At 51.4% G+C, this 27,480-nt stretch overlaps 1 protein-coding gene and 1 long non-coding RNA gene across 2 annotated transcripts in view; one reads left to right on the top strand and one right to left on the bottom strand.

Annotated features, from left to right (window-relative positions):
- Positions 1-4,681: 4,681 nt before the first annotated feature.
- On the bottom strand, positions 4,682-6,649 carry LOC123522661. The gene is made up of 2 exons (XR_006680899.1): positions 6,576-6,649; positions 4,682-5,144 (listed from the first exon to the last, which is right to left on the bottom strand). It is a non-coding gene; the product is annotated as an uncharacterized LOC123522661 (long non-coding RNA).
- Positions 6,358-27,480, top strand: part of EPB41 (erythrocyte membrane protein band 4.1) — a 218,450-nt gene continuing 197,327 nt past the window's right edge. The window contains exon 1 of the mRNA XM_045298791.1: positions 6,358-6,429. The gene's annotated coding sequence lies outside the window, so the exon portion shown is untranslated. The remainder of the gene's footprint in view (positions 6,430-27,480) is intronic.

Here is a 27,480-nt window from a genome sequence, read left to right as displayed (position 1 = left end):
TATATATGAAAGATCCCTTTAAGGTGTTAAAAAGCACTTTAACCATGAAGGTACTTCTGACCCAGGCCAAGGTGTTTTCAATGGGTGCATATGCATTCAAAAGAGTGTTGGACTGCTTACTGCAAGGTCAACTGTTCAAATCTACAAACTGCTCTGGGGTCGGGGGAGATGAGGCTTTTGCTCCTATAAAGACTTACTGGAACCCAGGATTGATGAACCTACAGAGACAACAAATAGAATATGGGTTCCTGGGGGTGTGGTGTGAAGGGTGGGGGTGGTAAGGAGGAGCTGATTTCAAGGACTTCAAGAAGGAAGAAAATATTTAAAACTGATTTTGGCAGCGATTGTACAGGACTGCTTGATTGAACCATGGAATGGTATAATGTCTGGATTAGCTAAGAAGAAGAAGGCATCTTTGGCCAAAAGAGTTTAGACAACCACTTGCACTAGCTGACCTTTTTCTTAGCCCTAAAAGCTTGAAGTCTCAGGTCAGGTTTCACCTACCCTGCAGGCTGTGAGCTTGAGGGGGAGGCGGGGCTGGACTGGCTCTGGGTCTCCCCATAGTACCTACTGGCCTGGCTGCAGGAAGTGGGGCTAGGACATGTCCAGTGGGACACCACCCTGGGTGCCACCCACACTACCAGGGAGCAGACAATGACTGTGTACTGACCAAAGGCAACAATGGTGCTGGCACTGCCGGGGAGGCAAGGTCAGTCAGAAGAGGTTTCCAGGGGCTTGTGGGGCTGGGCCTGACCTAAGAGGCAAAAGAAGATTCCACTGGATGACCAGAGAGATTCCTGAGCTGTCTGTCCTCTCAGGATATGGCTGTGCAGAAGCACTGAGCATGGGCTCAGTTCCAGGTGGCAGGGGGAGGGGGGAGGGGGAGGGGAGCCTTCCTGGTAGGTGGTTGAAAGACATGCACCCAGGTTCCACCTGGCTTCAGAAATCCCAAATCCCCTGTTGCAGACCTCATGCTTGACTTCTCCAGGCCCTGGGAGGGACCCTGACAATGTGCCCACAAGGTCACCTCTGTCGGTAAAACGTGCAGTTAAAACCACGGGCTCTTTCCACTCCTGCTTCCCCTCCTGCCCACAAGCATCCTCAAGCATTAACTAGCTACTCATCAGCATTCCTAATTTTGCAGTCGTTCCTAAAGAAGCCCCGTCCCCTGCCCAAATAAACGTCATCCCCACCCACCCACCCCACCCCAAACCAGGATGTGCCTTTTGGACACCTAGTCTCCCCAACTGCACAGAAGAAAGACCAGTGGTTTCCACCAGAGTAAAGATGATCTCTCTACTGCTCTCAAAGGCACTGGGAGAAGAGATGAGGAAGAAGGATAAGGGACTTTGTAGGGCAGTGGTTCTCAACCTTCCTAATGCCTCCACCCTTTAATACAGTTCCTCATGCGGTGGTGACCCCCAGCCATAAGATTATTTTCGTTGCTATTTCATAATTGTCATTTTGCTACTGTTATGAATCGTCATGTAAATATCTGATACGCAGGATGTCTTTTCATTGTTACGAATTGAACATAATTGAACATAATGAAAGCGTAGTGATGAATCACAAAACAATATGTAAATTATATATGGTGAAATATTGATGTGTTTTCCGATGGCCTTAGGCGACCCCTGTGAAAGGGTCGTTCGACCCACAGGTGGATGACCGCTGCTCAAGGGCCTCACATCCACTTGTGGTGAGCGGGGACCGCAAGCTAGGACCCTAGAAAGCCCCATGGTACCGCTTCCCTTATTTGGAGCGGGCAGTGCGGGAGGTCTCCGCTCGGTCGCCCTGTGGCCGCTGGGTGGCGGCACTGACCACCTTTTTTCCCCTCGGCTCTCGGCCCTGCGGGCCGGCGTCACAACTACGCCCCAACACCTGCAGTGCCCTCCTGCGCTCCCTGCGCTCGCCCGAGCGGCCCCCAAGCCCAGGCGTTGCTGCGGACTGGCTGGGCCGTCACTTCACCGCCCAGCTTCACTGTCCTCCGCCACCAAATGGATGGAAACAGTAAAACACAGCAAGTGCGCAGCCATCCAGTCTCCAGTCTGATGGCAGTGAGTTTGGCTTGGGTTTAATCACCGATTGCTGTTTTACACCAGGACTTCTAGTGACCGTCCCTTCCCTGGTGACCTCAGCCCCCGCCTCACACAGGTGCAAACCCAGAGATCTCCTGGGCACTGGGGCCTTCCCACAGGTCCTTAGCTATTCCTCGGAGACAGGTGCCCGGGTTCTCCTCCTCCCCTGCCAACCTGGGAGGGGCCGCTGCAGTTCTTTGCCCACCTGGATAGCATTCCCGTCATTGATTTCAGGCATAAAATGCATCCCCCCTGGGAGGGGTACCTGACCAGCCGGCTCTGTCTCCCAGCTCCCTGAAAATGACTGCCACCCCCAGCTAGAGCATGCATGTCACAAAGACTCCTCATTGTCCCCAGGTGTTTGGCCCTCTGTGATTTAACCTGCCACTGAAGGTCTGCCACCCTCTGGTCACATGATTCAGTCCATGTTCCAAGCACACCAGCCCATTTTCCAGTCCCAGAGAACAAGAGCTCTACCCGGCGCCCAGGCCTTTGGGGAAGCTGTACTTTCTACCTGGGTTCCTTTTAGGGAGCTCATCAAAAGTCCAGCTAGAAGGTCACTGCCTCCAGACAGCTTTCCCTTGGGAGCCATGAAGCCCACCAGGAACAACTAGTATGCTTAGGTTAAATGCTGCCCGGCTGCTATACCAGAGGTTTGGCCACTCCCCACCCGCAGTGGCTCCTCAGGGGGAAGACCTCTGCTTCCATAAAGATTATCGCCAAGAAACCCCTAGGGGACAGTTCCCTTCTGGCCCATGGGGTCACTCTGAGCAGGAACCCACCAGCCTGCACCTAGCACTGGCAGCATCCTGGGGTTGGTAAGGGCAGACAACGTGAGATTAATCTCGATCCACAATGGAGTCAGGATTCAAGTCTACCACAGATTCCAAGTATTTACTTCTCCCTCCTCTCCTTCACAGCCTCACACTGGAGCACCCCCTTTGTCACCCCCTATTCCAGGTGGCCTGGGGGATGACTCTTTCCCCTCTAGACCAGACAACTAGACAGAGATTGAGTAGCTCATTCTTTCATTTAGGTGCTCAATAAAGTTTTGTTGATGGAATGGATGCTCTCGTCCATCTGCCCTGCCTCCCTCCTGTCCCCTGGCCTCCTTATCACTCCACTCAAGACCATTCAGAGCTGGTGTCAGCAGGCAGGCTCTCGCAGGATAAGGAGCCGGCATCAGCAACCCAGAGGAGGAAGGGGAGACACAAACAAGCTCCTTCCCTGCCTCCCCAAGCTTATCAGCCTCCCACAGGCCCCAGGAGAACTGGGTGCTCTGCCTGGGAGGACAGGTGGCCTCTAAGACTTCAGATCTGTGTGACCTTGGGCTGTCACTCGCAAACCCTTTGACCATAATGATTCCATATGACAAGCAGCACCCACAGCCACTGAGTAGAGTGCTTCTGTCGGACCTCTACTGGGACAGAGTAGAACGGCACTTAGGGTTTCGGAGACTGTAGATCTTTATAGGAAGAGACAACTCTCATCTTTCTCAAAGAGCAGCTTGGTGGGTTTGAATTGCCCACCTTGGGATTAGCAGCCAACATTTAACCCACATGCCATGGCAGGGGTGGGGGTGGGGTGGTTGTCCTTGAGATAAATCATAATGGTCAGTCAATGGGAGTTGCTTCTCAGGTCTCCCTTCACTCTCTCAGCATCTCAGGGAGCAAATTGCTCCCCACAGCCTGGGGCAGGAGGTGGAGGCTGAGATGTCGGAGACAGTGGCTCTGGGGAAGAGGGCTGGAGTCTGGGCAGTGACCCAGACAGGTGCACAAGCCACTCCAACAAGAAACTACCCACTCCCAGGTGCCTGACTGTGTCACTGGAGCAGGGCAGTGCTCTCTGGGGCCCCAGGGTCTGGGGACACCTTGTTTATATGACACAGAGAGAAAGAACTTGCGTCCTTTCTAGAAACTGACCTCACACACCAATTCACCCCTCTCCCCAATACCAATACCCACACACACTTATCAAGCTGGGGCAGGTGCTGGCACTGCTGAGTCACCCACAGGCAACTCCGCCTGACTGGAGCTTGAGCCACGTGGCCGCCCCTATTAGAGAGGGGGCGGGGCCTGCGGCAGCTTATTAAAATAGCCGGGTCCACCTCGCTGAGGGCTGCTCTCCCCGCCCCTCTGGTAGGAGAGGCCGGCCAGGAATCCAGGTTTCTAGAGAAAGGGCTTGTCTGTGGAGACTATATCTTGTAGTTCAATCTGCTCTCTCCCAGGTGAATGAATACATGTGGGAGCAATTAAAAAATAATTTTAAACTCCTCATTGTCTATTTGCATAAATATTTTCACACACTTTCATTTAACTTTCTCATCAGCTCTCTATAAAGTTAGTGCTGACTGTTATTAATCCAATTTTATCCCAAAGAAGCAACTTATCCATGGGCAGGAAGTTGGACAAGTGTAGAGCCAAGTCAACTAACCCCCAAAGACCACGCTCTTAATCACTGGGCAGTAAGTCTGGGGGTGGGGGGTGAGGTGAGAGACGGAGGGGGAGGAGGGGTCGCTGTTGGTTTTGAACTGCTGACCTTGCAAATCACAGCCCAACTCATAACCACTGTGCCACTGGGGCTCCCTATCAACTCAATGGTAGTAAGTTTTAAATTTTATTAGTTTTTATTTGATGTTGTTGGAAACTGGCTTGGAGGTTAGTAGCTTGCTCAAAGTAACAGATAGTAAATGCAGTGCTGTCCTCCAACCAGCCTGCAAACAAACAAACATACAAACAACAGACCATTGCTGGCAAGTCAGTTCTAACTCAGTGACTTTATAGGGCAAAGCCCCACTGGCCCAGAGTCTCATGGGTAATAAATCTCCACACGAAGCAGCTGGTGTGTTTCCAAGCTTTCTAAATCCTGTGTCACCAGGGCTCCAGTAGTGTCTGACTCTATTGCCCATCAAAAGGAAGCCCACTGAAATCATAGGAGTCACTTGTCCTGGGGTGTCCTTGGCTTGACTGGTTATTTCAAAGAAGGGATTGACTTTCTGTGGTGCATGCCTGTAAATCCGGGGTTCCTCAGAACAGGGACCAGGTTTCTTCTCTGTGAGCAAAGACCCTAGAGGGAAGAGAAAACATTTGAGAAGTCTCAAACTTATTCCATCAGTCAATTCTGACTCATCGCAACCCTATAAGACAGGCTAGACTGCCCCTGTGAGTGTCCGAGACTATAATTCCTCACAGGAGTAGAAAGCCTCCTCTTTCTCCCATGCAAAGTGTCAGCACGGTTTAAAAGGGAAAGCGACCTTTCTAGGCAGTTGTGAGTTCTCTACAGTGGAGGTGTGTGAGCACGAGTCTGAAGTGAGGTGGTGGGGGAGACTTGGAGGAGCCTCGGTGGTGCAGTGGTTAAACTCTCTGCTGCTAAGAGAGGTTGGCATTTCGAGCCCACAGGCCGCTTCGCAGGAGAAAAATGTGGCAGCCTGCATCTGTGAAGATTACAGCCTTGGAAACCCCGTGGGTGGGGGCAGTTCGACTCTGTCCTGTAGGTAGGGTCCTATGAGTTGGAATTCACTGAAGGCAAGGGGCTGGGCTGCCTTTCGACCGCTGACCATATAAGCTCCTTCCACCTCGGAAGAGATGGATCAGTAGGAGGGAAAGGTCCTTAAAAAGAAAGACAGAACGCACTTCCTAAGCACCTACTGTGTGCCAGACCTGTGAAGGGCAACAACGACCTATAAACCCAAACCAGTACCCAGCCCGGGACTCAATTACAGCTCAGGGGAACTCTCGTTTGTATGGGAGTTGAAGGAGCCCAGCGCGCAGTCTCAGGAAAACATTGTAAGATTAATAGGTGAGGAAACTCTGCGCCCGAGAAGTGACTTGCCATGGCCACACTGGTTGAAATGTTGGCACTGGTGATGTGGGTGAGTCTGGCCACTTATCGAAGTCCCCAAGACCACCCCCTGCCTGCCTACCTAGTACCCTTGGGGCAGTAGTACCACGTGGCACATTGCATCATGCTCTCGCCGTATGAGGTCAGAGGCAACACTGGCCAATATGGGAACTCCCCGGCCGGCCCTTACCAGCCCACCCTGGTTTTCTAGCGGCTGCCAGGAGCTGGGAGCCCGTGTCAGGCGGCACCTGCAGCCCCCACCCCTTCCCGGTTGCGACACTTGTACTCCTCGGCCCCGCCCGCCCCGCCGCCCGGCCGATTGGCAGTTGATTGTACCAATCAGAAGGCCTCGCGGGTCCGGGGCGGGGCCTCGCGTCGGAGTTGCCCTGTCAGTGCAGGTGGAGGCCCCCGGCGGGGCAAAGTGGCAGGAACCTCTTAAAGGGCGAGAGCGGCGGGGAGCGAGAAGGTGGCCCTGCCTGGCGCGGCCAGGTCCCCGGCCCGACCCACTCAGGTGAGCCTGGGCCACCTGGGGAGTGATCCCAGCGCCCCCGGGGCGGGGGGACGGCGTACGGTTCCTATTGACGCCCCCCACTCCCCGCCAGGGCGCTGGCCCTTCTGGGAGGGGCGAGATTAGGGTCTAAGGGTCCGCAGGGGCACCTCTGGCTCCGGGGAAGGCGCTTCAGGGCTCCGGGGCTGCAGGGTCCAAGGTGCGGGTGCGGAGGGGCTCCGCGTCTGAAGTTCGGGGTCCCGGCAGGGGCACGGACACGAGGCGAGAGAGTGCGGGAGCTCGTGGCCGGAGCAGGACGGGCGTCGCTGGCGGGCCGGCCTGCCCGGGTCGGGGGTCCGGGCTTCGCTTCCCGCGAGCCGGTCTCGTGGAGCGCCGCAGCCGGAGGCCGCCGCGACCCCGCCCTACCGGCCCTGCCGGTCCTGCCCGCCGCAGCGCTGGTTGGGGGCGGGGGGGCGGGGGGACGCCCCGGCTGGAACCCCGCCGCTTTCGGGCCCTTACGTAACTGACTTTGAGTTTCGGGACTGAGGGACCGGCGAGCTGGGGCGCCAGCTCAGACCGCCGGGCTGGCTCTCGCGTTGCCCCACTCCGTTCCAGAGGCAGTCTGGGGGCTCCCCACCTCCACCGCAGGCCTTCCCCTCCGCCGTCGGCTCAGGCTTCTGCTGGCTCGCATCCCTTGGCTCCCTGTGGCTCCGTTTCTCCCCGTCTCTGCCCACTGCCTTTTCCTGGGGTGTCTCCCTTCCATACTTTCCAGCAGTTTCCACCTCTTGGGGAGAACAGGCCCCTTCCTCTCTAACAAGTTGGAGGCAGGACCTGCCCGGACAGACCCAAGGGAAGGCGAGGAGGGAGGTTATTTAACTAGGGTTGGGGGAGGTAGGTTATTTTAGGACCCACACCCTCCCCTGGGAGGGAGTGGCTGGAAGTGACTCTTCAAGTCCCTAGCCCCCTCCTTCCCTTACAGCCTGGCAGGGGGCTAGGGCTTAGGGCAGCCAGGAATCCCTATGAGAAACACGGCGGCGGCGGCGGGTCAGATCGGGTCTGATCAGTAGCTAGCAAAGGGGAGAGGGAGGACCGGTGTACTGGCACAGAGCCCGGTAGGATGGATCCCGGGATCCTGGCTTCAGCAAGACTCCTCTCCATACCATTACAGGCCCAGACCAGCACAAAGAGGCCAGAGGGACTTTTGCACTGGGGATGGGTGGGTAGAAGTCACAGGCTGTCATGTCTAAGAAGCTGTGACTGGGGCCAGTCTCTGCCTTCCAGGCCCACTTGATTAGCCGAGAGACATACACCTCAGAAATAACTTCCCTACCCAGCTGCTGTTGTGTGCATGTAAACAAGGTGTTATAGCAGCCATGAGGTGAGAATTATTAATTCAGACTAGAAATAGGGGAAGGGAGGGTTTGCAAAGTGAAATGGAAGGTTTGGGTTAGATGCAGAGGAAGAAAGGGAGCCCAAAGCTCTGGAAGCAGAGAGAGCAAGAGGAAAGGGGACATCGGGTACCCTGTAGGTTTTGCATACGGGGTTAAATTCTGGCCCTGCCACAACTTTCTTGCTGTGTGACCTTGCAAAGGTCACTTCACCTCTCTGAGCCTTACCTTCCTACTTCTTTCTTAGTCAATAATTTGGACTGTACAGGTCTTAAAACCAGACGAGGCAATGAGTATAAAGACTGGGATGGTCGCTGGTCAGAGAGCCTGTCACTGGGGTATTTTCAGAAGCGAATGGTGTGGGCAAGTCCTGAGCTAGGGCCTGCCAGATCCCAATGATGTTGGGTGTGGAAGGAGTGCCTGGGTATGTGGGTGGCACTCACAGAGGCCGAGAGGCCACCCGCCCATCTGTCTCCTGAAAGGTCCATCCCTGTACCACCCAGGCTGGGCCAGGGTCCCTCCTGTAGGACCCAGGTGCCAGTAGAAGCTCTCCCAGCCTCCAGGCTGCCCTACCCCCAGGGCATAGCCAGCACCCCCTCTGCAGAGTGGACTCTGGCCAGGAGCCTGGTTGGTGGTGCTGGCCAGAAACATCCCAGCCTGGCTGGGAAGATGCTGACGCTGTACAGGCCCTGAGGAGGCCCAGGGCTCTGCTAGCTGGAACCAGTCCCAGCTGATGGGTCCTGGGCTACAGGGTGAGACAGAGGCTGAGGTGGGAGTGGGGAGGGGAGGTGTAACGAGAGACCCCTGGAGAAGAAGCCTGAGTAGAGCTGTGGAACCAGAGAAGCCCTTCATTTGGTTGCCCCCTAAGCCTTCCCTGACCACCTACTGTGCCACACATATCCTATCCATAGAGCTGGATAGGATACTTGCCAAAGCCTTACCTCAGAGGTCCTGGCGGCCTGTGATTTTTTTTGCAGGGCTTTCAGACTACATGACCATCCCCTGTTGATGGGGAGATCCAGAATTCTGATGATTAAATATTTGAGTCACTCACATTTTTACCTTGGTTGAAGTTTCCCTGTCTGTGGATGGGGGTAGCATGTGGCAAGGTCAAGGTCAAATATGATAGGGTCCCCAAGCCCTGTTCTTGGCCAATGTTCTCTCATCTTGAGCACTTCTTACATACCACGCTCTGTGCTTCGCCTTTACTATAGAGTTTTAACTTGTTTAGTACTTCGAAACTTCTGGGGAAAGACGTTTTACCCCGGTTTCATAGGAGTTCAGTACGGTGAATTGACTAAAGTCATACAGCTAGGAAGTGGCAGGATTTGAACCCAGTTTGGTCTGATTCCAAAGCTCAGACCCTACTAAGGTAGGGGGTGTGGGGAGGGGAGCCTCCTAGTGGGGAAGTGCCCACACTGCCCTGCCCTTATCTTTGGAAACTGCTTGACCCTTACTGGAGCAAAGTCAGATCTCTAGGCTATTCAGGCTGGGGAATGGGCTGTACCCCCTTCCCTGGGTACCTACTGGGGAGCATGGCTCTGCCTCTGACCAGGCCTGGCTGCACTTGCCTAGCATGGAGGATGGGGAATGGGCAGAGGAAGCAATCCCAAGGTTATGGCGCTCCCAGGAGTATTACAGAGGGCCAACCTTACTTGACTTCTGCCTTGGTTAAGGTGACCAGATTTTAACATTGGTAAAGCGGGACACCATTGATAAAACATATATCCTGGCGAAATAGCCACATATCAGCCGAAAGGCATATACCCTAGCTTGTTGTGCATTCTTTCAAAAAATTGGCACTTTGTAAAAAATGCTGCGGGACGCTGGAAAAATGGTTAAAAATCAGGACTGTCCCGCCAAAGGCGGGACGTCTGGTCACCTTAGCCTTGGTGCAAGAACTGGGCACTGAAAGGCATATGGCCAACTCTGGGTCTCAGTTGCCCTATCTGTGAAACATGAGTGCAGACATGCCTTGGTCTGTGGGCTCGTGGCTGAAGTCAGCATTGGGTGATGGCTTCGAAGAGGGGCCTCCGATGGTAGTGGCTGAGTCTAGGGAGGAGAAGTTTGGGTTCAACACAGCTAATGTGCTCGGCTGGCTGTTTGACAGCTATTTCAGATGAAGAAGAGATTGAGGTTGTTGATGTTGTTTGGTGCCTTTGAATTGGTTCTGCCTCATAGTAACCCTGCTGACAGCAGAACAGAGCACTACCCAGTCCCCTGCCATCCTCATAATTGTTGCTGTGTGAGCCCATTGTTGCAGCCACTATGTCCATCCATCTCTGAGAGGCTTCCTCTTTGTCCTTGTCCCTCCACCAAGTGCAATGATGCCCTTTTCCCGGGTCCCTCCTGATAACGAGCCCTAAGTGAGAGTAAGTCTCATCATCCTGGCTTCTAAGGAGCCTTCTGGCTGTCTTTCTTCCAAGACAGACTTGTTTATTCTCCAGGCAGTTCATGGTAGATTGAGATTGGCGATTCAAAGCTTTTCTGGGGCTATACAGTTAGTACTGCAGAGACTAGAGTGGTGGCAGCCGTTGGTGGGGGGGGGGACGGGGGGACGGGGAGGAGCTGGAAAACCAACAAGCCGAGGGAAAACCTATAACCACAAAATCTAGGCAGATGTGAGTTAGAATCCCGCTTAGCCCCTTAACTAGGCTTGGAGATGTGAGGTGATTCACTCAGCCAAGGACACGAAGCAGAGTCCCTTCACCTCTCTGGCCTTCTCTGTAAAATAAGGAGAGTATGCATGGCACCTTTGTCCACTTCCTGAGTTGGTATGAAGGTCAAAGGCAATGGAGCATTGGTCACTATTGTGGACATGTGGTGGTTGGCTGGTGTTCAGCTCAAAGCTGTCCTTCTGGATTCGTGGGGCCGAGGAGTACTTCTGATGGCCCTCTGTTGATGCTGCAGCCCTGACTGTGCTGGAGGGCAGTCCCAAGAATACCACCCCTGTTTACTCAGCAGTGAGTGACCCAGCAGCCAGGCACCGGGCTCAGGGTCCCCCCACCCTCCAGCCTAGTGTCTCAATAATCTCTAGGGGACCTGCCAGTTGGTGGTGTCCTGACCCACACATGACCCACCGCCATCGGGTCCGTTCCCTTTCACCGTAACCCACAGGAGGTCCCGCCAAAGCCAGGACTCCCTCCAGCCTCCTGTCATAATAGCAGCTAATACAGTTTACTGTATATCAAGCATTGCTCAGAATATTCCCATTTAATACCTATTAACTGACTTCACCCGCACAGCAACCTGGGAGGTGGCCCAATTGAAGACATGATTAAGAAATGGGACCCAGGGTCACAAAGCCAGATCTGGGCTCTGTTAGTCTGATGCCACAATGCTAGTGGAATCAGGGTCTGAGTGGCTCATTATCCATGTGGGTCTCTCCACACAGCACTTTAGGCCCCATGAGGGTCAGGACCACTGTATCTCCTTCAAACTGTATCTCAACACCCTGCACCCAGTTGGTGCTCAGCCAGTGTTGGTTGAACGATTGTCGAGACCCTGCTGCCTCTTGAGGACTGGGCCCTGATTAGAAGGGTGTCTGCTGAGCATCAGCCACAGGGAGGGCAGGGTGTCCTGGCTGGCCCGGCCCCAGCTGGGCAGGGGGCTCATGGGGCTTGTGTGTTGGTTGTGTGTCTCACTGCTGTCCCTTTTTTTCCATGTGCCTCTGCGACTTCGACTGCCGGCATCTCGCTGACTGGCTGCATGACCCTGACAACGGCGCCTTTTGGGTGAGTCCTGGGTTTGGCAGAATGACTTCCCTGTGGAGGTCCCAGGGGTGGGAGACAGGAGCCCTGGTGGTAAAACCGTTAGGTGCTGTGCTGCTAACAGAAGGTTAGCGACCACCACTCCTTCACTGGCTCTGAGGCAGAAGACCAGCAGCCGGGCAGAGAGCAGAGGGAGGGCACTCTGTGAAGGGCAGATCCTGCCACAGCCCCTCACGTCTTCTGGAGCCTTATCACCCTGCGGGCCAGTTTGGATCACGTGATACAATGCAGAGGTCTTTGGGGCCAGACCTGGACTAGAACCCTTTCTCTGCCACTTATAGCAGTGGTTCTCAACCTGTGGGTCGTGACCCTTTTGGGGGGTCGAATGACCCTTTCACAGGGGTTGCCCGATTCATAACAGTAGCAAAATGACAGTTATGAAGTAATAACGAAAATAATTTCATTGGGGGAGGGGTGTCACCACAACATGAGGAACTGTATGAAAGGGTCGTGGCATTAGGAAGCCACTTATAGCTAGTGGCTCTTTGTGTCTCAGCTCTCTACCTGCAGAAGGGGGATATGCATGTCTACCTTACACCATAATTTTTCTTCTTTTATTCCCGTCAACCCGTGAGGGCAGGGATATTTGTATTCTGTGTACTGTTGGATCCGCACGGTAGGGGCTTAGTAAAGACTTCCAGATGAACGTAGGGACATGTGCCTGTCCTGCTCACTGTGTTGGATTAAGGGGCTAATGCCTATGAAGTGCCCGGGATTGCGGGGCTTCAGTGAGCATGATCCTTTGTTTGCTCATGTGAGTCCCTGGGGGCCACTTCTCTCAGTGTGAGCCCTGGGGCCCAAGTGAAGTGGGGGCTCAGGCAGAAGCCCAGCACACTTCTGAGCAGAAGAGCTGATCCTATCCCTCACAACCATTTAGAAAGGATCTGAGAGCCATAAATATATTTTTACAACAAATGAAATCACCATTATCTGGATAATATCCTTTAAGCTTTTTCCATTTTACTTCAGAGCCACTGTACGGACCGAGAGAACTGCATATGGCTTTAGAGTGGCCCCTGGCCTAGACGCCTGGACTCAGAGCCTGGCCTGGACTGGGGAGGGGATGGCAGAGCCTTGAGGTTTCTTCTGGGGAGTTGAGCATCTGGCAGGGCCTGAGGGGGGAGGAGAGTTAAAGGACTTTGTCATGTCCCCAGGACTGCCACTGCCCCACTGTGTGGTCTTGGGTAGGTTGTTAACTTCTCTGAGCATTTAAGATCTCATTTGCAAAATTCAAATATATAACGTAATACTTCCCCTACATGGGTGGGAGGAGTCAGTTAAAGTGCCTGGCTTGATCACTGTTGGTCGGCCCCCAGCCCTGGGTACACACTGGGGAGGGCTCAGCAAAGGGCCCCTCTTTTTGGTGTCTTTCTCCCACTTTCAGCTTTCTTCTATGCTGGACTGGAACACAGGATCAGGAGCCTGGCCCTGGCCAGCCTGCTGTGGGGGTAGGGACTGGGCCCGGCCCAGGGTGGCGTTTCCAGTTCAGCCACTCTGGCTGCCTGACTTGGCTCAGTAACCTACCTACCTTTTCTGTGTCTCAGTTGCCTCCACCTGTAGAATCTTCAAAATCTAAACTCAGAGCCACGAGTCGGTTCTGACTCACAGCAGCCCTGTAAGACAGTAGAACTGCCCCCGCGGGCTTCCAACACTTTAACTCTTTAAAAAAAAAAATCATTGGGGGCTCGTACAGCTCTTATCACAATCCATACATCCAACGATTGTCTCAAGCACATTTGTATATTTGTTGCCATCATCATTTTCAAAACATTTTTCCTACTTGAGCCCTTGGTGTCAGCTCATTTCCCCCTCCCTCTCCCAACCTCCCTCATGAACCTTTGATAATTTATAAATTGTTTTTCACGTCTTCCACCGGTCCATCTCTCCCTTCACCCATTTTTCTGTTGTCCATCCCCCTGGGAGGGGAACACCTTAATTCTTTATGGGAGTAGAAAGCCTCATTTTTCGACCTAGAAGCAGCTGATGGTTTTGAACTGCCCACTTTGCAATTAGCAGTCCACTATGCCACCAAGGCATATACAAACACAGAGATACTGCACCCCAAATTAGGCCTGGTTTTGAATCCTGTATCAATTGCTCACTAGCTATATGACCTTGGCCCATCTAGTTAACCTTTTTGCAGCCCGTTTTTTTCCCTCTCTACCCTGGGAATAATAAAAGAACCACCTACCTCCTAGGATTCGTTTGAGGGTTAAACAATGCATATGAGGCACCAGGGGGTGTACTCAAACAAAGGAAGTAATTGCTATTGTTATTATTATAATTATCAGTATTATTTTGGGATCAAAAATCCATCTTTCATGGGACAGTGGAGATCCGTGTAGAGGGGCATGCCAGGGACAGATGGCAGAGCCTCTTCTGACAGGCTCTGAAGGGCACCTGTGAGTGAAGGGAGGGGAAGAATGTGCCTCCCTTTGCTTTCCTTTGCTCTGGGGTGGGTGCCAGGCTGGGTTTGGGGCATCACCTATGCCAGGGCATCTGCATGCTCCCTTCCCCAGCACTGAGTCTAGTGGAGGAAAAGGACACAGAAGGCCACCAACTCCACCTCGAAGTGTAACAGGTGTCCTCAGGCAAAAGGAAGAAAATGCAAGGACTGCATGTGTGCCTTGGTAGACACACCTGGCCTGCACGTCGGGAATGTGGTTGAGAGAAGGGCGGAGGAGAGCCGGGGGACTTGACCCACAGGCAGTGGGAAGGATGTGGTGCTCAGGCTTGCATCTGGGAGGCCCACTTTGTGTAGAAGATGACCCGGGAGGGCAGGGCAGAGTGGCTGAGAGGCTGAGCCTGGACCCTTGCTTGGGAGTGGGCACCCGGTGCACAGGAGCCTGTTGAGGAGGCAGAGCCCACTACACTTGATGATGGACTGCAGTGGACCTGGACCGGCAGGAGAGGAAGAAGTGGGTGTGAGGACTCAGGTTCTGGGAAGTGTGGGGCTGAAAGGGCCGTTTCTAGTCTAGGGGCGCATCTGGGAGGAGGAGTTCAAACTGGGATGGGGGTAGAAGCCACATGTCTGCTTCTCTATACCTCCTGTCCCACCCCTGGGATGGCCACTCTGTCTGAGGCCTCCACTCCTGGGCCCGAGCCTGCACTCCTGCCATGGGGTCCCTTGTGGTGACCCTGGCAGGTCTGGCAGGGAGGTAAGCTTTGGGTTTGAGGAGGCCAGGCACAGCTGTGTGGCACAGGGGACCCCTGGCTTCTAGGTCTGCCAGTGCCCTTGAACATCTGCACGCATTCATAAAGTTACTTCCTCCCCTTTGCCCTCTTTTTCCCTGCCTCTAAAGCCTGGATAAGAAAACCTGCTTTGCCTGCCTTGCAGGACTCAGAGGAAGAGTCCGTGATAAAGTAGAAGCAGAGGCAGCAAACACTGAACGCGGAGCTTCTCCTGGCTGTGAGAAGCTGACACGGTGCCCATCCAATAAGAGAAGCAAGGGCACGAGCAGAGGGAGCTCCCCAGGGCTAGGTGATCAATTCTAGGCATTAGGAGGAAACAGGGTGAAGCTGGGCTTTGAAGGATCAGTAAGAGCTCCCTAGGCAAGTAGCAGAGGGAGTGACCTTCTAGGCGGATGGACAACATAAGTAAAGGCCTGAACTTGCATGAAGAGCTCAGGGTCTGGAAGTACTGAGGCATACAGGGAGAGAGGCAGGTGGTGATGGGAAAGGGAGCTGAACAGGGTCAGATCCGGCAGGGCTCAGGGCAGTCACGGAGGAGAGGAGAGGATCACTCGTTACTATCTCCTTCCTGTACCCTGATAGCTACCCCTTCTCAATGAGACTTCCTGGGCCCTTCCCAGCCCCTGCCCTCCCACCCACATCTCCTCACCTCCACCCCTTCTCACACCAACCTCAGCCAGACTCAGTGGTTGTCTCTCTTGGGAGTCAGCAACGTGAGGTCTTGAGTCACTTAGGTCCCCTCGTTGCATCTCAGTCCCCTGGGCTCAGCAGATCTTCCGCACTGGGACCGGTGGAGGCTTCGGGCCATCATCTCCACAAGTGGCCTGACCAAGAGTCTGCGTGTAATGGGTCTCCATAAAAGGTAGTTCTAATTAATTCACCATGATTTTGACTCCCCAGTCTCCCAGGCCCCACCTACTGCTTCCCCGCCTTCCCTGGCAGCCTGCTCTGGCCAACAAAGGAAGGAAAAGATGAGGAAACAAGGCTAAAGCCCCAGAGGGGTCCTGGCATCCCCCACCCCCACCCCCCACCAGTCCAGCTAGCTCCCCTACTGCCCCTTGCCCTCCTTGGCTTTGGGCCCAATGGCACTATCTTGAGGTCTAGGTCTCCCCACCTCCCCACCCCAGAGGCCCCTCTCTGGCTGGAAGCCAAAGCCAACAGTAGCCACGAATCTGAGACAAACATTAGCTTTTTAAAAAATTCCTAGGAAGCTGATAATCAGGCTTCCTTTCTGGGTGATGGGGAGAGGAGTCGGGGGGAGCCCCACAGCCAGGGTAGTGCTGGGTCCCCAGCTGGCCAGTCTGGCTGGCACCCTTTTGGTACAGATGTGGGAGCCTCCATTCAGAGCAGGCACGGCTTGAGGGCACCAACTCACTTGGCAGGAGCTTGGCTCCCTGCAAGGACCCTCCTTTTGCAAGGTCCCATGCAATAGGAGAGGCTGTGCCTTTGGCTCTCATTTTACCCCCGGTGGCACGGTGGTGGGTTGTTAAGTATTGAGCTGCTAACCACAACGTCGACTGTTCAAACCTACCACCTGCTTTTATGGAGAAAGATGAAATTTGTCTAGTCAAGATTTAGTCTTCACTGATGGCAATGGTTGACATATTACCCACCCTCCCCATTCCCACCCCCACCCCCAGGGGGACGAACAACAGAAAAGTGGGTGAAGGAAGACAGCAGATGGTGTAAGATATGAAAATAATAATAAATCCCTTCAGGACCAGTGGTGTGAATGGCAATACCGGGAGGGTGGAGTAAGAGTGGGTTTTAATGGGGGAACCAATTACAAGGATCTACATATAACCTCCTCCTTGGGGGATGGACAACAGAAACGTGGATGAAGGGAGAGGTCGGACAGTGCAAGATATGACAAAATAATAATTTGTAAATTATCAAGGGTTCATGAGGGAAGGGAAAAATGAGGAGCTGATGCCAGGGGCTTTGGTGGAGAGCAAATTTTTTGAGAATGATGAGGGCAATGAATGTACAAATGTGCTTTACACAATTGATGTATGTATGGATTGTTATAAGAGCTGTAAGAGTCCCTAATAAAATGATTTTCCAAAAAAATTAAGCAGAAGAACCTGTGTGATGACCTTTAGCAGGTTGTCCTTAAGTTTAAAAACAGTCTGTTAATAAGAACAGCCTTGAGATGACTACATAGTACTGATGAAACCCAGGTTACTTAACAGCTATAGCAATCGTCTTGGCCCAAAGGAGTGGGAAAAAAGATTTACAGTCTTAGCAACACTAAGGAACAATTCTACTCTGCCCTGCAAGGCTGCTATGAGTCGGGAATGGACTTCATGGGTGTGGATTAGGTATTTGCTTCGTTTTTTTGGCTTACCTCTCAGAGTCTCAGTTTCCTCTGCTGTGGTGTGGGGCTGATTTTACTGTGAGGTTTGGTAATCACGAAGATCATGTACCCTCAAGGTTAGGTGCCTACTCTACATGCTATTGGTACAACTGTCTCAAAAATCATGCTCTCTTCTCCCTCTCCCCAGTCCAGGGACTTAGGTGTCTCCTACCATTTCCTATTGAACATATGATGCCCAATTCACTTATCTTAAAGCCAAAGGCTCAGCATCTTCTACCTGTCCCCCCTCCAACTCGCCCTCTCCCAGGTGGCTGGGACACTCTAGCTGTTCCTCTGCTCCAAAGTTGGCCCCTGTCCTCTGCCTCTCTTGTTGCCAAAGCTACACGGTCTCGCTTCTTCTTCTTCTTCTTAACCGAATTTGTATTGTGAATTAGGTAGGGGTTTACATTTCAGACCATCAGCTCCGCATTCAGTTCAAACACCACCACTCCCTCTGTATTCTCTCCCGGCCCCTCCTCTGATTACTTACCCCCTTTGATGGATCTCTACCCGCCCCACTTTCACCCAGGTCACATGCCAGCCTTCTAGTCTGTAGTTTCATCTTCCCACCCATGCCCTTCCTCCCTTGGGAGCCTCCAAAGTCTGTTTCCTTTGGTCTACAAGTCTCTGCCAGGGTTTCCATCCTTAGAGGAGAGGTCTGTGTGTTCCTTTGTGATTGACTGATGCCATTTCCTAGTGAACAAATGATACCCAATACACCTGTTTGAAAGCCAGAGGCTCAGCATTTTCTGCCCCCCTCCCCCCACCAAGTCGCTCTCTTCCAGGTCCATCCATGTCGTGAGGTGCTTCATGGTTTCATCTCTTGTGTGTGTGTGTGTGTAATATGTAATATTCCATGTGTGTACATACCAAAGTTTCTTTATCCTCTCCTCTACTGATGGGCATTTGAGCTGTTTCCAACTTCTTGCTATTGTGAACAGTGCTGTGTTGAACATGGGAGTGCATGTGACTGTGTGGTGGCTTTTACCTTTTTAGGGTGTATACCCAGCAGAGGGACTGAAGGCTTGTAGGGGATTTTTCTTCCCCGCTGTTTGAAGTGGCAGGCACCCTATTGCTTTGCACATGCATGGCCTCTCTCCCAGGAGCCACATGAGGGCAGAGTTTCCCTTCTGCAAACACAGAGGAACTTGTGCCAGGACCCCAGGCGGGAGCCGTGAGCTCCGGGTGCTCTCCTCAGGGAGCAAGGGTGACAGGAGACCTACATGCCTACACGAGGTAGCATGCCCCACAGTTCACGAGGTGGGAGAGTGGCAGGGGCTCTTCCCACAGAGCCGGGGCCTCTGGTTTCTGATGTCTGAAAAGAAGGGGATGGACTGATGGCAGAGGTTTCTACTCAGGTTACAGGATTAAAAGTAGGGACTGGAGAGCCCAAAGACCTCAGTTTAAATGTTTCTTTTCTTTTTTTGAAAAGAAATTGTGGTAAAAAAACATGTACACTAAAACATGCCAATACAAGCTCCACCTTTATCGCTCCATGACGGTGTCAATCCCAGCGCCACCACTCAGTGTGAGACCTCTGGGGAGTTGCTTTACCTCCCTGAGCGTCTGTTTTCCCAGCTGTGAAACCACAGCACCTTCTCATAGGATGGTGAGGGTTAAATTGGACAGTTGTGTATAGGTATGAGTCAGAAGCGGATGCACTGGGGTTATGATTGGTGTTCTCTGATTAGTGGAACCACAAGAACAGATCAGTAAAGGCCAATCAGAAAGCAGTTCTCGGAGAAGGCAGGGCTTCAGAAATGTGCAATGATCATTCAATCATTCACTTAATAATTATTTCAGATGAGGGAGCAGAGAGGCTGCAAAGAGCTGCAGGAGCCAGACAGACTTACCCATTTACTTCTCTTCTCTGGGTCTGTCTCCTTGTAGGAAAGTGGTAAGAACAGTGAGCTGAATACTTCCCTCCCAGAGTTGACCTATAACTTGGCAGAGCAGAAGTCCAGGTAGGCAGCACCTGGGTTAGGAACATCTGGGATACTTTCATGGCTTGTTCTCTCATCTCCTGAAACCTTTAAATGTCATCTTCTCAGTAAGGCCTTTCCTCACTACTCTGTTTAACACTGTTACTCCCCCTCCCCCCAAACCCTTATCCTCCCTCCCTTTGTATTTCTAACTGTAGCACATAGCAATCTCTGACCTACTATCCTTTTTATGGACTCTTTGTTTATTATCTTCTCCCATTGGAGATTTAAACTGGTTCCCCAAACCCGACTTTTAATGTCATAACATTAGTACACACATCTGACAGGTGAGCTTAGTGGTGACAGCGATTTTGTGTATCTTGCTCAGTGTTTTACCCCATTGTGTGGCACACAGTAGGTGCTCAGTGAACATTTGTGGAGCCAACCAATGAGTCAATGAAGCCACTTCCCCTCCTGGGGCCTATCACTATGCTGAGCCCCAGTAGATTCCCAAACCATAATAGAGTGAATGAGAGCGTCAGAGGTCATTGTCCTCTCTATGCGCCACTGGATACTTTGGCTGAGTCAACTCCCAGGCCCTTCTTTGTCTGACATTTTCTGCTAGGGCATTGGTTTCAGTTGGATTGCCCCAAATCTTTTGTTCCGGAGCCTGAGCTATGCAGAATTTCTAGTCAGGGTTGTTTGGCGGTGGAGTCCACAGTGGTTATTATGTCATTATTGGTAATTAGCACTTAGACCCAGAAGATCCAGCTTTTTGTTTTTTAGCAAGAATCGTGGCTGAGCCTTGTCTGAGGCAGATTCCTCTGTAACTGTCCCCACCCCAGCTCTGGGCCATGACTTGGGGAGACCACATCATATGTACCTGAAGTTAGGGGTCACCTAGGTCACCAGCTCAACTGGAATCTTCCTCCGAGTCCCCCGACTCCTGGCTCTCCATGCCACCGAGGAAAGCAAAGAATAGGGTTTCCACTGCCCAGTGGGCAGGGGCATTTTCTGGTTGTTCAAGATTTGCACACTGGTTGAAGGAAAAAGTCCTCGGCTTGAGACTCAGAAGCCCAGGTTCAAGTCCCTACTCAGGGGCTGATCTGCCAAGTGACTTCTTGTCAGGTCTCAGCTTTCTCATCTATCCCACAGAGACCTCCCTGGGGAGGAGAGTGTAGTGTAGTGTAGTGGGCAAGGCTGGACTTGGGTTCTGGATTCAGATATGCCTGGCTTCCAAGCTATACCCCTTCCCAGCTATGTGGCACTAGGCAAATTATTTCAGGTCCCACAGCTGTAAAATGAGGTTGTCATGGGAGTTAAGAGGCTACAGGTACAGTAGCTAGTCAGAGGCAAGTGCTCTGACCCCCCCTTGGCTGGCATTACAGTAGCTGTCCTGGAAATGCAGACACTCTGTAACCAGAGCACTGGCAGCAGACCAGCCAGGCAGGTGGGGGTGTAAATTCTTGGCGATCCTGGGCAAAATTTTCCCCACTTCAATGAGACTCTATTTACTCATCTGCAAAATAGGAATTAGGGATGTACCTCCCTCAAGGGCTGTTGTATAGGGTCAGCAACAGATTACCCATAAAGCACTTGGCTTCGTGGCTGGAAGGCATGATCCCCATTTTACAGCTAAGGAAACTGAAGAGGGGAAGCGGCTTACCTGAACTAACAGCATCTCGGTGGGGGAGCTGTGATTTGAACTCTCCGTTGTTCTTTTTTGCCACTTCGTACTATCTTTTATATATGGGATGAGGTTGCCACTGGACTCATCTCATTCATGTAGGAGGTGCTCAATAAACGCTTACTGGATGCAAAGATAGGCTCAGTGTACCCTCAGGCCCAGGAAGGTTTTTGCCTTTGAATTAAAGATACTTTCTGTCCTGTTGATCAGATTTAAAATAAAGACCATGCTTGGCCCAGGTGTGGGACTTTGATATCTGCAGAGCCCTTTTGCTCCCTCCACAGCATTGGGAGTGGGGGGGAGTGGGGTGTGTGTGTGTGTGTGTGTGTGTGTGATGACTTACATTTGGTGAGGAAATGGGAGCCTACACAGAGTGAGTAGTTTGCTAAGAGTTAGACATGAGCCTTATGGCAGAGCCAATGCTGAACTTAATTGTAATCATTTCTTTCTTTTCCCCACTAAAATCAAGGCTGGCTGTATGCCACACAGGCAGCTCAGGAAGTGTCCTGCCACGTGAGCTTTGGGCCAAGTCAAACCTGGCCACTTCTGGATGTCCCCTCTCCCTTTCCTAGGTGAAAGAGACCAGGCTGCCTTTAACTACCAGTCTTAGGGGCTCAGCTAGCTAGTGTCCCCAAGCCACTCACTTTCTATATTGGGAGATCCTCTAGGACAGTGGTTCTCAACCTTCCTCATGGCATGACCCATTAATACAGTTCCTCATGTTATGGTGACCCCTCCATCCATAAAATTATTTTTATTGCTACTTCATAACTGTCATTTTGCTACTGTTATGAATCTGGCGACCCCTGTGCAAGGGTCGTGCGACCCCCAAAGGGGTCGCAACCCACAGGTTGAGAACTGCTGTTCTAGGCCATATGTTCTCAAACTTCTTTGGCCTACTGCCCACTTGGAGAAATACTGCTAGGGCTGGATAGAGGATGTCCCACTGACAAGAGAGAGAGAATTAGTGGACTAAGCCTGAGTGAGCTGCCGGCTTTGCTGGGTCAGTCATCAGACTCATTCCCGCTGGTGAGAGAAGGGGGTTGGGGAGGGCCCTGGGAGGCCAGATCCTCTGGTCCAGGGGTCCTCAAACTTTTAAACAGGGGGCCAGTTCACTGTCCCTCAGACCCGTTGGAGGGCCAGACTTTAGTTTTAAAAAAAACTAAGAACAAATTCCTATGCACACTGCACATATCTAATTTTGAAGTAAAAAAACCAAATGGGGCAAAAACACCCTGCGGAACGGATAAATGTCCTAGGCTGGCTGCATGTGGCCCATGGGCCATAGTTTGAGGGCCCCTGCTCTGGTCCCTCGAATGTTTCCAGGCGGCAATGATAGGCAGTCACAGCAGCCTTCTCTGGGTCCTGGGACAGCCAGACATTGCTGTGGGCCATTCCTCTCATCTGTAAACTGCCTTTCTGAGAGCTGTGAAGGCAGTGTGGGACAGAAGGCAGTGGCCTCAATGTAGACTTGACCTAAGCCCTGTGAGGCTTGCCAAGTCACCAAACATTGCTAGGCTGTAGTTTCGACTGTAATGGAAGCTAATAATACTTAGCAGAGATGCTAAGAAGTGAAATACAATACTGCTTTAAAGCACTTAGTATGTGCCTGGCACACAGTAAATGCACAACAAATGGGCGTGTGCTTGTTTTTAACTATAATAGCAAGGTCCCTTCCAGCTCCGACATGCCTAGTTTTTATATCCATAGTATTCAGCTTGGCCTCCAGCTCTGGAGAGGAAGCATAGCTGGACTTGGTAGAAGGCGGTGAACAGAACCCTGTAGGAGGAATCAGGAAACCTGGGTGAAGTTTGAACTCTGCCATCACTGGCGCTGTGTGACCCTGGTTTAGTCCTTTGTCAGCCACTTACTGATCTGTTTAAAAGTGCGTGGTTTGTTCCTCCAAGAGCATTTTGTGAAGCTAGGAGCCTAAAGAAAACCTCTCCATTTGGGTCCTCTTTTTTTTTTTTTTAAATCGTGTTATCGGGGGGCTCGTACTCATCCATCCATTGTGGCAAGCACATTTGAAGATTTGTTGCCATCGTCATTCTCAAAGCATTTTCTTTCTACTTGAGCCCTTGGTATCAGTTCCTCGTTTTCTGTCTCCTTCCCACTCTCCCTCCTGAACCCTTGGTAATTTATAAAACTTGTTGTCATGTCTTAAACTGTCTGATGTCTCCCTTCACCCACTTTTCTGTTGTCCGTCCCCCAGGGAGGGAGTTATAGGTAGTTCATTGTGATCGGCTCCCCCTTTCTCCCCACACTTCCCCTTCCCCTTCTGGTATCGCTACTCTCATTATTGGTCCTGAGGGGTTTCTCTGTCCTGGATTCTCTGTGTTTTCCAGATCTTGTCTATAGCAGTGTACATGCTCTGGCCTAGCCGGATTTGTAAGGTAGAATTGGGGTCATGATAAAGTGTGGGGGTGGGGGAAGCATTAAAGAACTAGAGGAAAATTGTGTGTTTCATCAGTGCTACAATGCACCCTGACTGGCTCGTCTCCTTCCCGCTCCCCTTTGGGTCCTCTCACAATTTCCATTTCCCTCCTGTCTGCCCCTTTTCCTTGCAATGGCTCTGCAGAAAGGGTACTGTTTTGCCACCTCCAGTGTAATTTGTTTAAAAACAACAACTTAACCAGATTTAGGTTTTGCTTTAAATGTGCATAAAAATCCTTTAAGACAGAGTTTAATGCAATTTTTGCACGCATAGTACATCTAATTAAGAGGTGAAAACGTACTCTGTGATTTTAAATATGGAAGGAAAAATATTGTACAAAAATAATGTTTTGTCTGATTTTTCCCCTTTATCTCAAAAATGACTAGAATAGACAGCCTCACTCACTACCATTGAGTTGATTGTAACTCATAGCGACTTTATAAACAGGGTAGAACTGCCCCTGTGGGTTTCCGAGACTGTAACTCTACAGGAGTAGAAAGCCTCATCTTTCTCCCTTACCTGATGGTTTCAAACTGATGACCTTGAGGTTAGCAGTTCAACTCATAACCACTGTGGCACCAGGGCTCATACAGAATAGGCAGCTTAGTACTCTATAATTTACAAAAATATGCTGCTGTAAATATAGCCTATAAAGAAATCAAGGGTATGATTTAGACAAAAGGATGTTTGTTGAGTATCATCGAGAGAGAATCTTTTTGAGAAAAACGGGAAACAACCTAACTGTCCAGCAAGGTCAAGTCTATGATGGTTAGCCATTTCAGAGTGCTGTTGGAAATAATGATATAGATGCTCCAAATATGTTAAGTGAAAAAAACCAGCCCCCAAACAATATGGTCTTAACTCTCAACAAAGTATTCAGTTAGATCATGTGAGGTTGCTGAGATTTGGCCTTAAAAAATTTTATTTCTTAAACATATACAACAGCAATGCCACATGGTTCAACATAATATATAGAAACAAAAAAGTACTATAAATCTCTTACCAAAATATCAAAGGTGGTTATTTCTGATGGGTGAGTTCATAGTGATTTACATTTCCCCCTTCTTATTTAACTATTTTTTCTGTGAGCAATTACAATCTGATTATTATAAAAGTCATTCCCTAGAAAAGCCTAACGCGGTATGTAATTTTCCCACCCATTGTGCCTTGTTTGATTTATCATTTGTGCTTAAAAGGCCTAAAATGACTGCAATTTTGTGACTGTGGGCAGGATGGAAAGCTCTGAGCTCCGCATACCAGGACTGGCTTTTATTTACTACTGACTGCTCAGAACACTTTGCCAGCGCGCCCTCTTCAAAGCTTCCTTCCTCGCGTGCCATCCCCCACAATAGACACCACACGTTTCCCATGCGCCTCCCTAGCACTGGGGCGCCAGGCCAGCTGTGTCCCTCCCTAATCCACCCACGTCCCAGATTGGGGAGTAGTTCAGCTTCCCAACTGTTCCCCTACCCTGCCCCACCCCATTTTCTCCCAATGTCATTTTTTCCAAGTCATCGGAGTCCCCAAGTCCCGTCTGGACCTCCCTGGCCGTCCCCACTGATCACCTCATTTTGCCATCTAATTTCATCTGCTTCTGTGCAGCTGATGTTTGCTTTTGCCCGACCCGAGCTCAGTTTGTGGGGGTGGGGGGGTGGATCAGGACCCTTTCATGCTGGCTTATTTCACAGTGCCCTTGACTTCTCCAGGGACTGACAAGCAGCTAGCCCGGCCTGTTCCCTAGGAAGGAACAGGAGGGGTGTGGGGGCGGTAGAGGCGGGCTCAGCTGGCAGGCGGGATAGAGATGGTCACTAGAGACCCCATCCTAGGGCCTGGAGCATAGCACAGTCGCCACTCAGATGTGAGCATAGAGTGGGTAGGGCGAAGGGTTGAGTTTTTGCAGAGGAAATTAGCCCCAAAGGTGCCTGGGACCCTTTCCCTTGGTACACAACAGCAACCTTCACACCATGAGTGGGGACTGATGTCTGGTTTGCAGAAGCCCCCTCTGAGAGGGAAGGTGGGGGAAGGGTAGATCTCTACCTTTAGACAGGACATTTCCCCTCCCCCTGCCCTCCTAACATACTGTCTTCAGCTATACTTCACCTAATAGGTGTGTACGTGATCGATTACAAAAAAGTACCCCCTTGTGTAGCTAAATGGCACTTTACAGTTTGCAAAGCTTTTTCAACTCCGGCTAAGCATTAAGCGCTGTGCCTGAAACTGAAGTCCTTCCGATTTTAAAGTCAGCGGCCATATTTCTTGGTGTGATGATGCCTGGCACTGTAGGTTTAAAGAGTGGCTTATACTAGCCTATGTCTAGCTGTCTGTCATCTGCTAGCCTGAGGCCCTTACTTATTTTCAAGGTAATTGTTATTAAATGGGTACACATTCTATGTACCCAACCAAGTCTCTTTAAATAGGTGCCTTTAACTAGTACTTATTGACAATGCGATACTGATTTTCATGAATCTGAATTTCCTGGCTACCACAGGGAGGTGTGTGTGTATGTGTGTGTGTGTGTGTGGGTGGGTGGGCAGTTGGAGGGGTGGGGTTGTTGATCCCGTGTTAATTTTTAGTGTGACTCCTTCTTGAGACCAGCATTTCCCTGTTTGAGAGGGGATGCAGGACTGGGGCTCAGCTGCACTTGAGGACGGGGAAGCACTTAAGTGCTTTGCCCCTAAGGCCTTGATCCAGCCCCTTGACCTTATTAAGCCTCAGTTTCCTTATAGAAAATCCAGGTAGCCCATTCACTTGTCCAACTAATATTTATTGAAGGTGCCTTGTTTCCAGGAGATGAGTTAGAGGGACCAGGTCTCGGCTTTCCCAGAGCTTAGTCTAGTGGGTGCAGGCACTGTATTGATCTATAGTAGAAACTCAGTTAGGGTAAGTACTGTAGAGCAAAATCAAAGCAGAGCCCAGGTGTCCCAGTGTGGGCCTGTTTTGGGTTAGGTAGTCAGGTGGTCTTCAAGGTGTTTGATGTTTAAACAGATAATTCATGCACTGTTATCCCGAATTTAGTCTACAAATAGTTGTAATACCATTTATATAGTATTTACTATGCGATAGACACGATTCTAAGCTCTTTACATATATAGCTCATTTACTTTCACTAACTCAATGACTCATTTTCTCTTTCATGGGGTCATTTAATGCAAGCACAGAGAGGTTAAGTACTTGACCAAGGCCAAACCCTGAGTCTGAGAAATGAATCCAGCCGCAGCCTGTTTTCAGAGGCAGTGAGGAGGCTGTGATTAGATACCAGGAGACAGTCAGTTCACCTAGCAGCGGAATGGTTTGGATCTCAGGCTCTGATATCACATTGCCTCGATTCTTATCCTGGCAGGCCTCAGCCTTTCTGCTTTAGTTTCTTCGTTTCAAAAACAAATACCAGAACCTAGCTAGCATGCTTAAAACAAAGCCTTCCTTCAGCTCTGTGGGGCCCTCCTGACTGAAAGTGTGAGGGGTGGCCCCCAAAAGCTCTGAAGAGAAATAAATTCAGACCTGGGGGGTTATCTGAAAGCAACCATAAATTCAGTTGGAGACCAGCCCTTGGGTGGCAGGCAACGCTGTGGGTTAGGAGTTGGGGTGCTTACTTGCAGTGTCGGTGTGGGTTACACTCACTGGCTGTGGGGGCTATCGACTTCCGTAACGATGGACAGTTTCGGAAACCCTAGGTAGGGTCCCTGTGGGTCAGAATCGACTCGAAGGAAGTGGGTTTGGTTGTTTTTGTTTCAGGTGATGAGGGGACATCTTGGCGTGGGCCGCACACGCAGTTTCTGTTTCAGGTCTTACACAGTTGCCAGGAGAAGTAGTCTCACCAAATGACAGAGTGGCACTTGGAGCCCGCCAATCCAGTAGATGGGGAAGGTGAGACCCAGAGAAGCTGACCGACTTACCCAAGGTCACTAGGTGTATTAAGGGACAGAGTCGGGGGTAGAACCAAGCCTGGGGTAGCCCGGCAGCAGCCTTTATTGTGGGCTTCATGTTCTCTGAGGCTTCCAAATCTCAGCTTCTTAGCGTCCTCAACAGTACCTGCCTCACCGCCCACGTGGCTGCTGTAAGGCTCAGACTACCCGGGCCGTACAGGGCTCGGACCTGCGCGTGCGCACACGTACCCAGCCCCTCGCTTCCCCTTCCAACGCCCCCTCCCTTCTCTTTCCTTTCCCCTCCCCGCTCTTTACTGGCCTGGTAGGGGGGGGGACTGAGAGGAGCCAGAACTTGGTCTTAGCCAATGGGCTGACGAGCTGCTGCCCGGCCCCCTCCTTCCCTCCGGCGCCGTCCAATAGGAATTTACTACAATGTTGTGGCGAACCGAGGGGGAGGGGCGCG

The sequence above is a fragment of the Echinops telfairi genome, unplaced genomic scaffold (assembly GCF_000313985.2).
Source record: "Echinops telfairi isolate 266 unplaced genomic scaffold, ASM31398v2 ScPeMD7_7457;HRSCAF=8495, whole genome shotgun sequence".
In the NCBI taxonomy this organism is placed as follows: domain Eukaryota; kingdom Metazoa; phylum Chordata; class Mammalia; order Afrosoricida; family Tenrecidae; genus Echinops; species Echinops telfairi.
Note: the sequence above shows the minus strand (reverse complement) of the source record. Positions and strands in the feature narration are given on the sequence as shown.